The following is a 9,518-nucleotide window of genomic DNA, read 5'->3' as shown; positions in this document are numbered from 1 at the left end:
GTGCTGCCTTCTCGTGAGTTTATTTCACGTTATTGCTCGTAAAAAGCGTAATAATTACAGCTAAAGTCAAAGAATCGCGGTTGAACGGTTTGCTTTATCGCTTGAATCAAATTTAACACAGCTGGTTAAATTTTCAGCCAAAGCAAGCGATTTGTATATCACATCATACACTTGTACGATATTGTATGCTCGTTTTTATCTATTGGGATGAGCTTGGCTGCGGTGAAAGTAAGTCATTGTTATGAGCGATTTGGATGACAATTGCTTCATGAGTTTGCGAGCCAGTTGCGTTTGGTGTTCTGTGACCATTTTTCCAATTTAAAAAACCTACGACAATCAAACATTGAAAATTTGTTTCGTTTATTTTTTATTTTTTGCCAGGATCAATTTACTAACATGAAAAAACTAATACATTCACAACATTAAAGAACTATTTTAAACGGTAAAAACAAAAAAATCTCCCAAGTTCGGCTTTATTTAAGTTGAACGGCCGCCAAAACATTCTGCGAGCCCCGTCTAAGAACTGAGTTCGCTGTAAGGCCATACCGGAAGTGTTTAATATTTAACGAGCTAACCGATTGTTTAACGCGGCGCGCTCGAGCGTTTGCGCTATGTTGTCTTTCTCTGTATATGAGCGGCGAACGGGTGAAACGGTGTTTACCCACATTGAGTCGCTTCAACGCATCGCAAATATTCGGGTCTAGTCCTTATGCATTTCCGACAAACGCCTGTGCAAACGCAACCCACGAAAAGGAAACAGCTTGCAGTTAATAGCTGCGCATTAAAACTGGGAGCTTAATACTTCGATGCATGGTGTTAAGATTTTTAAACTGTGAATATCTGATAAAATAACGTATAGTCGATGTATCTTTATACTAGCTGTAAAATCAGATTATACAAGGATTTTTTGTTAACTTCGGAACAGTGGTCTTTTAATATGGGTTTGGCAGACTCGCTAATGGTATTGCGTTGACTGACGTCTCTAATCATTGACTTGTAACTAAAAGGAATGTTTCTGTGACTTTTTTCATCGACATTTTCCGTCGTGTATGTTTAAAGTAATTGACTTTACTGTTACGTCATACAGATAACAAAACACAGCATAACATTCTCGAGAGCTCATTACTTTTAACAGTAAAATACAGTTTTTTATAATTTTGGTAGAATTGGTTTAACGGTTGGAAAACAAATTAATTTATTTGTTCTTTTCCGATCGACATCTTTAACGACTTGTTTGAGAAATGTGTCTGTAGGCAAATACGCAAAAAGTTTGTTAGAGTGTTTTCAATGTTATCATACTGTTTAAAATGTGCCTTTGAAATTTTATAACTTTTGAGATATAAACCACACTCGGTTAAAAATTAAAAACTTGCTTTGCTGACATATGCACTTCTTTCACTTAAACGTAATGTATATGTGTTAAAAATTTGCACATCAAAGCATCAAGTTTTTACCGCAGTCTAGTAGACACGCGACTAACCGAGCTTTGCTGTCGTGCTCTGCTGGTTCACGACTTGTTTTCCACCGTTGAAGAATCACTTCTTATCTCATGAATTTGTTCAGCTTGGTGTAGCGGAAAAGCCGGACATGTGACAACAAATAAAGCGTGCATGTCATGACAACCTGTAGCTTCCTGCCCGTAACCGCCATTTCTTCTCTTCCGTGTTAAGAGCGCTCCGACAAGATGGAGTTTATAAGCTTGCTTTGTAGAAGGTTGTACCAAAACATGGATATCGTGTTTACTTCGACATGTATTCCGTCGTTTTCTCACGCTTTTTAAAACGCTAAACCTGACCTATTTACCACCTCGTTAAACCGTCTCTGTTAATTTTGTATATTTGACAAATTAAGACAGGTCCAACTTCATGGAACTCCTCTGGCAATTGTATTTTTTGCAGAAATTTCGACGCCCTGTACACTCATACAACTGGCCTTTATCAGGATAAATAACACTGAAGGCGCGTAGTGCAGTGCACACTAAATAAGGGAGTTCAAAGACAGGTTCTGTGGCCAGCAACCTCAAGCCCAGGGTGATTCCTATAGTCTTCTGTTGTTACATTTTCACTTTCACTTACGGTCCCTGAATTGTTATGTTCAATGTTATGTTATAGTAGCGCACTTTCTACATTTTGAAGCAGTTGGCGTGTTAGCCGTGTTAACAAGCTTTGACTGTTGTTGGGCCATTTCTTGTTCACGCCAATTCTGATAAGGACAACAGGTTGTCAGAGTTTTAACACGTAGCACACAAAAATATCGGATCCTGCCTTTCCATTGACGTTGACGTTGAAACCACGATTTAAGTGCCTGAAGCTGTTCAATCTTTTTTGACGATAACTTCTTCAATGTACTCGAATCTTGAAAATAATTCCAATTCATATTTGATGTAAAACAAATACAAAGAAATATTCAAAAAAAGAAAAAAATCTAGATTTTTACCACAGTAGGAGGTGTATCCATTTATGACCCGACTTTCTTCACACAGACGAAACAGGACACGTTCTGCGCATGCGCAACATTCTTCAAAGTTCCGCGCAGCTGTCAGTCCATTACTTAGCGCACACAGTGATGAATGTAACCGGACTTGAAAGCACTTTGCCACCGCTCAGCGACCAGCTCTGTGATCTTTTCAATTTACCCACTTACCGTAGGAAGCTGCTGCCAGCTGCTGTGGTTGGTGAGTCGTCCTTGCCTTGACCAAACACAAACCCGCCTCGGTTTGAAGTCTTGCCCTCCCCTCGTTTCCACTGTAAACCCGAGGGTCGTGATCTTGGTTACGGCTGAAGAAACCAATGCGTTGAGATGTAACCGGGTTCATCGAAATAAGTTTTTGAAGCTTGAGTCATAACTTGCCGTGGTATTGGTGACACGGCATGGTTTATAAGCGTTCCTACGTAAGTTTTTTTCGATCAATGAAAACGGAACAATGTACTCTATAGGCTTTTGCTTGTAACGTCTAATGGTCCAAAATTTAACAAATAATGTACTTACCCATGATTTCTAATAATCATTCAGACAGAGGCCTGGTACTTTGGTCCACGTTGCTCTAACTCTTAATATCGCCAAAGTGCTTGAATAAAAAATCGTTAAGAGATCTATCATGTAGGAATCATAACTTTTTTGCATAATTATGGGTCCCCTTCCCTGAAGGGGACACATTTTGATTTTACTCGATTTGTTTTTTGTTTTTTTGTTTTTTTTTCTTTTTGTTTTTTTCTTCCCTCAAGTTTGTCCACCCCACTTTGCCAAGAAATGTTTGATGGATTTGGATGAAATTTTCACAGATGGTAGATATGGTTATGTAGATGTTCCATTTGTTTTGTTTGACTCGATAGCCCCAGTGTTTACCCCACTAGCCCCCTAAAATGGGTAAATTTTGAACAATGTCCAAATTGGATGAAATTTGGACAGTTTGTTCATTGTGCCATTTTAGGGCGTCGATTATTGTGTTTCACCATGTAGCCCAATATTTACTGCTTAAGCCACCTATTTTTTTAAAAACGTCCGATTTGGATGAATTTTTGATAGTTTTTTGAATTTGGCATTTGTAGCTGTCGAATATTGTGTTTCACCCTGCAGCCCTAATATTTACCCTACCAACCCCCCAAAATGGGTGAATTAATCAACAATACATTTTGACAGTTTGTATAATATGCCATTTTGAGATGTCAGTGTTTTATGCTATTTAGGCACACAAACTTATAACAATGTATCAATTGCATGAGATTTGGACAGTTTGTACTTTACATAACTTGTTTTTTTAAGTAACACTACCAATCACTGTGTTTGACTTTACAACACCCTTTCTTATGGTTGTCTGTTTACAACTTTGCGGTTTTGGGGACCCATGGGTTTCTGCCTGCAGAAACAAATCAAGATTATAAAAAATGTTGGCTAATATGGGACCCAATATAAATAAATATAGAGAATATATTACAGTTTGCAGAATAGTTTGTAGTGTATATGCTACTGTAAAATGTGCTAAGCCACCCTTCTAGTTTTAGAAATTGAATTCGGAAGCTCCTGTCTTCGCCTTAATGACTTGAGTGTTTTAGATTTGTTGCATCAAATATCGAGGTTTTAAATGCTAAAAAAACATGTTTTTTCGGTCAAAGCGGATCGCTCCGTTGCGTAACAATCACAATTCCGATTTAATCCGTTTTTCGGTATTTCGAACTAACGAACAATGACAGGCGGTCGCTCGGTCGCACCTCTGTTAGAGCCACGTTAAATTCGCCAATATTAAGCGCGATTTCGGCCACCCAAGACGCGCGATCGCTTCGTGGTCGTGATTAGATCGATGTCGGCTCGCAACTTTGCCATGATTGTGACGTCATTGGCTATTCGCGTGACGTAGAATTTCCAGAAAACGACGGAAGTAGATTTTGGCAGGAAAACAAGCTACGTGCAAACGAAACGTGCCATTGTGTGTGCTGTAAACCAATTCAATGATTTTCCGATGCTAATTAATATAAAAATACATTTGTTTTTTGCGGAAATTAGATGTTTAAATATATTTAACTCGATACGGGACGCTTATGACGTAATGTAATGACGTCATAAAAGGTCACTGATCTTTTCTGTTGCCAGCGTTTGAACTTATCACGTCATCTTTGACGTAATGATGACTTAGCAGTTAGTCATTCTTTGCCCTTTTTTTAGGGCTATTTTAGATTGCCGCAAGCAAAACTTGTCATGTTATAGTTTATTGTCGTTTGTTTTAATTTTAAGTACACAAGAGTCCACGTGACATGTTGCCTTGGCGACATGCTAGTTCGTCCGCCGTTTGTTATGTTGTAGCGCTAGAGAGTTTTTACGGTGGATTTTGAAACGTGCCATATGCGCCGCAGAACATGGACTCGCTGCCCACAAAACGACATAAGGTGGTTACCACGCCACAAGGACCACATTGATGACGTCATAGTATGGGGGTGGAGCCCAAATGGAAATAACGACTGTGAAGTGGTGTTTGTAGAGAGTAAAGTCAAACGTCTAGGAAGATTTCACATGCTTTAGTAACGTGAGACTACATGGCTTGCTGCATTTATTAGTTACTATAGCCTACTGTGCATTAGACTTCAACGCCTGTTTTTAAACGTTGCTTACAAACATTTTCACAAGTGAAATCCGCTTGCATTAACGTTTATATAAATTTTGTACATTAAGGAGCGAATACTTGCTAGCGCACCTTGTATTGCGAACGGAGGTTTGTTGAAACGGGCAAATGGATGGACAAAAATACACAAACGGACAAAAATGTAAATAAGGACAAAAGTACAGAAAAGGACAAAAAGAACAGAAAAAGACAAAAACACATGAAAGCACAAAAGTGTAGAAAAGGATAAAAATGCAGAAAAGCGAGGATTAAAAAATGCGCAACACAGTTCAGTTATGTAACACTTTCTATTCGATTGTGTGACGCCAGACGTTGGTCGCCACGAACCGATCAATAAGGTCCATAATCCACGGTTATTTACGCCTTGAGGTGCGTCAAAAACCGGAAAACCTTTGGACTAAAACCAACATGAACATATTGCTGGCTTCCGGGGCGATCAATACCTCGAATCGCGTTTGATAGATGAAATTCGATTCTTGACCCCTTGTCCTTTAAGCTGCAACCACACATTTTGTCGGCTGGGATAATTTGTCGTGTCCTTGTCTTATTTGGGTTTCATTTTGCTACTTTAAACCTATTTTGTGATGTTGTTTTTTTGCTGTAATAATCACTTTTTTGTTTGTTTAAGAATGCTGGACGACTTCTGCTCGTTAAATGTGCGTTGAATTGTTCTTATCTTGGGCAATTTGCTCAAAATAGCTGAAAAATGATTTATAGTCTACTAGTTGTGACTCTAATTGTTTAATAATTTGGTGTGTGTTTAAAATACGGCTTGTTTTATAGGTAAAGTTTGCGGATTGATGAGTGCTTAAATAACTTAGTTACATGAGCATTTACGACATTCCATCTGTTGGTTCAACTTCCAGGGCACAGAATGCAATTAAAATCGCTGCTCTTTGTGCAAGGCCATGGTAAACCAGGGTTTATTTCTATTTGCTTAAAGTTTATAGATTATCGACGACCCATCATTAAAGCCGACTTTCGCTTGACTCACATAAAAGAAACAAAACGGCAGAAACAGCAGTCAATGTTGTCACGTGAAATTATCAAAAAGCGCAACTCCGCTCGTCAAAGCGAGTCCAGAAGTGATTTAAAAACAAACCCAAAAAGTGCAAGTACATAGTAAATTAAATAGGTGCTCAAACCTAGCCTAATTTTACTGTAATTAAATGCATGCAAAGATGTGAAATAACAAAAAATGGTCTTTTGACAGCCAGCCTAAAAAGCGCCACCCGCAACTCGATGTCAAAATGGAGCCCAATTGGGCGACAAAAGCGCAACTTGAGCAAAACTAAGAGGAGCACTCGTGGTAATATAATGCGAGTTTCATCGCTAATTTTGCGATCCAGTGGCCACAGAGTTGCCCACCGGGGCACGAACTTACTTGGGCGCAAATAAAACGACAGTCGACGAGACAATATTCTTGATTTACGAGCGCTGGGAGGTCCGTCGTTTGCACGCAAAAAAAACTGGCCCGCGCCCGTCAAGTCAGCGGCTCGCTCGCTCGCGGAGTAATTGTTTCCGAACAAACCGACAGTTCTGACGTCACAAACAAACACCTTTTATCGTTGGTGTTGCGTTTTTACGGCCACGAACACCGCCACCCTCTTGCAGAGCACTGCAGCATCGTTCAAACACCGGAGGTTCGGGTCTGCGCTTAAGGGTTTTAGTATTTGCGCGTTGAATGAGCCCTGGTCTGTGCAAACAGTTTTGATATCGGCAAATAAGCTAGCATCCGGCGTTGTATAACTCACTTGGCCCCACCCATCCGTTTACAAGCGTGTCGCCGGTTCGGGGCCAACGCAGGTCCTGTCAATTCCTGGTTAATGATTGGCTCATGACCCTGGCCGACCAGTTATCCCGAAATATAGGCCCCTTTTCAGTGCACTTTAATTCAAATCTTTTGATCATTGATTGACAGACCAAATTCTGACGCTCTTTTTGGTGCTTTGCTATTTTCGAACATTAAGTATTTTAGGTTTTCGACTGTTAAAGCTGTAGCACAACTTCATGTTAGCTGCAAGTATTAGATTTAAAACTTATAGCATATGCAAAAGCGTGGGTTTGACCAATGTTACCAGCGGTGGTATTCGAACCTGCGACTTAACCCAAAACGTGCCTTGTGATTTATAAATGCACTTATTTTAGGCGGTTTGGTACTATTTTAAAACAGATTATTCTATTATTCTCGACTTGCACGTAATTCACGTTTTGTATGTGTTTGGGTTAGATTAAGGCTTTAAAACTGAGGTTACATGACATTCTATACCCTGAGCATTGAACCTGGCATGTGACTTCCTCTGAAAATCAGATAACCTCAAGCCGCACCTTAATCCGACCGGGGAACATGCTACGCTTCACGTTCGGCGAGTTTGAAATCAAAACAAACTCTGCAATAAACCTCAGATGATTCTGCTGCTTCCAACCCGCAACAACGTAAATTTTCCATTCGCTTAGCTGAGTCCTGAAAGTCCTGATTGTGCCCAATTGGAAAAGTTAGCAAATGTTTTTTCGATTTGATAAGATTTTGCTCTTTGGCAGTCCAGTATTGAATTTCTAAGTCTAGACTTTTGGAGTTGTGTGTTTATTCCTTCTTTTGTGGAGAAACATTTGGCAACCCCGTTACAAACAGAAGTGAATGGTAATTTAATGCATCAAAAAGGTCACCCCTAAAATATAATCAATTTGAAATTAAAACTCGTTTCAAATTAGGTCACGTTACGAGTTTTGCACCACCAACGCTTAAAAACGACATAACGAAACGTTTTTACAGAGTTTTCAAATTCACCAACACTTGACCACCCGAATTGCGTTCAAAACATACCATAATTTGCCTTTACTATTCACGTAACCCATGTTAAAGTGAAGAGGCGTCTTTGGTGAGTTTGCACGGCAGAATGTCAGGCTCTTTTTCCAACGATCCTTACACGGTTTTATGTACACCCGACACTGCACAGACCCTGCATGACCCTAGTAATCTCCTGTAGTATCTCGTTTTAATTAAAATCCGCCAAAGTGTATTGGGGCTTCTCTCTCTCTCTCTCTCTCTCTCTCAAAATGAGTTTAAAACAAAACCCTGTCGAGCAAAGGTTGTCAAGAGGACTTTATGCTGTATTTTTTTTGAAAAACACAATGTGTTAAAACGACTTTTAAAACAATTGCAAACATAATATTAGACACAGATTTATTTGGTCCATGTAAATTAAAAAAAAACTACATGCTTTACTATCAAACTTTTCAGTAAATGGCCTAGAAATGAGCGTTTTTCAAATTTCTTCGGTCACTTTAGTACACAATGAACGACTTTATATTATTGTAGTGATGGATAACAAACCACCACTGATAGCATTTTGTAGCATTCATGTGCGACAAGCGTTGTTGATGTCACCAGGAATCACTAGGAAAGCACCTATCAGGTTGTTTTTCCGGAGTAGTTTCGATGCTTGTTTTCTTTCCCATAACTGAAAAACACTTTAAAAATGTCAAACGGACCGTTTTTGGTGATTATATTTTGATTTTTCTGAATCAAAACACTTCTACCTAAATCACTTCTATTAAGTGAAACTATGTTTAACTTTCGACGAATCAGGTGTCTTGTGCCTGTCACGTGATCTGTAACTGATACGACTCGGATTATATTTTGATCTCTCTCATTTGAAACACTTTCCTATCTATAAAATAGCTTTCTATTAAGTGAAACTACGTTTACCCTTTGACCAATCAGGTGCCTTGTACTAGCCACGTGATTTGTACTTAATATGACTCGCAAGGGTCGCCGGAGTTCGGAACGAAGGTCACTTTGAGCGACGCGGTATGACGCAAGAATGTCGACTTTTTGCGCCATGCGTCACGCCAAGGAATCGCAGGTTTTAGAACGCCATAGGCCGCGCGTTGAACCGGTGACAAGTGTGTTGAAATCTCCCACATCTTTACCGATGCCTGGCCGCATAGCGGAAGGTCTTATCGATTTAATCAGGGTGTTGTCCTCTGGGCTACACGGCAAGCAACCTTGCGTCTTGCGCAACGACCCTTCATGTCGCAACGGCCGCATATTTCCGAACGCGGTTCCGTTTTTTGAGGTCGGGAAGGGTGGACACAAAGTCAACTCAGCAAAATTTCAACTCAATTATCTTTTAGCTTTTTTCTGCGTGTTGGATATCATTTTAAAGCGATTTAATCAATTCTTTGATGTATAAAACATGTTAGTAATGTTCTAAATACATTATTTACATAACTGTCGTTACATTTTTAAAACCGTTCTTAAATGTATTTTCATTTTTTTGGTTTTTAGTTTTAAACGGGACCCATGCGTTTCTGCTTGTAGAGGCAAGTGTAAAAAAGTTAAAGAGTCATTGCACAAGAATGAAATGAATGCAACAACGCCTTGTCGTGGGTTATAAGGTCT

Source organism: Phallusia mammillata, chromosome 7, assembly GCF_965637545.1.
Source record: "Phallusia mammillata chromosome 7, kaPhaMamm4.hap1.1, whole genome shotgun sequence".
NCBI classification, from domain to species: domain Eukaryota; kingdom Metazoa; phylum Chordata; class Ascidiacea; order Phlebobranchia; family Ascidiidae; genus Phallusia; species Phallusia mammillata.
This window is presented reverse-complemented; position numbering follows the sequence as displayed.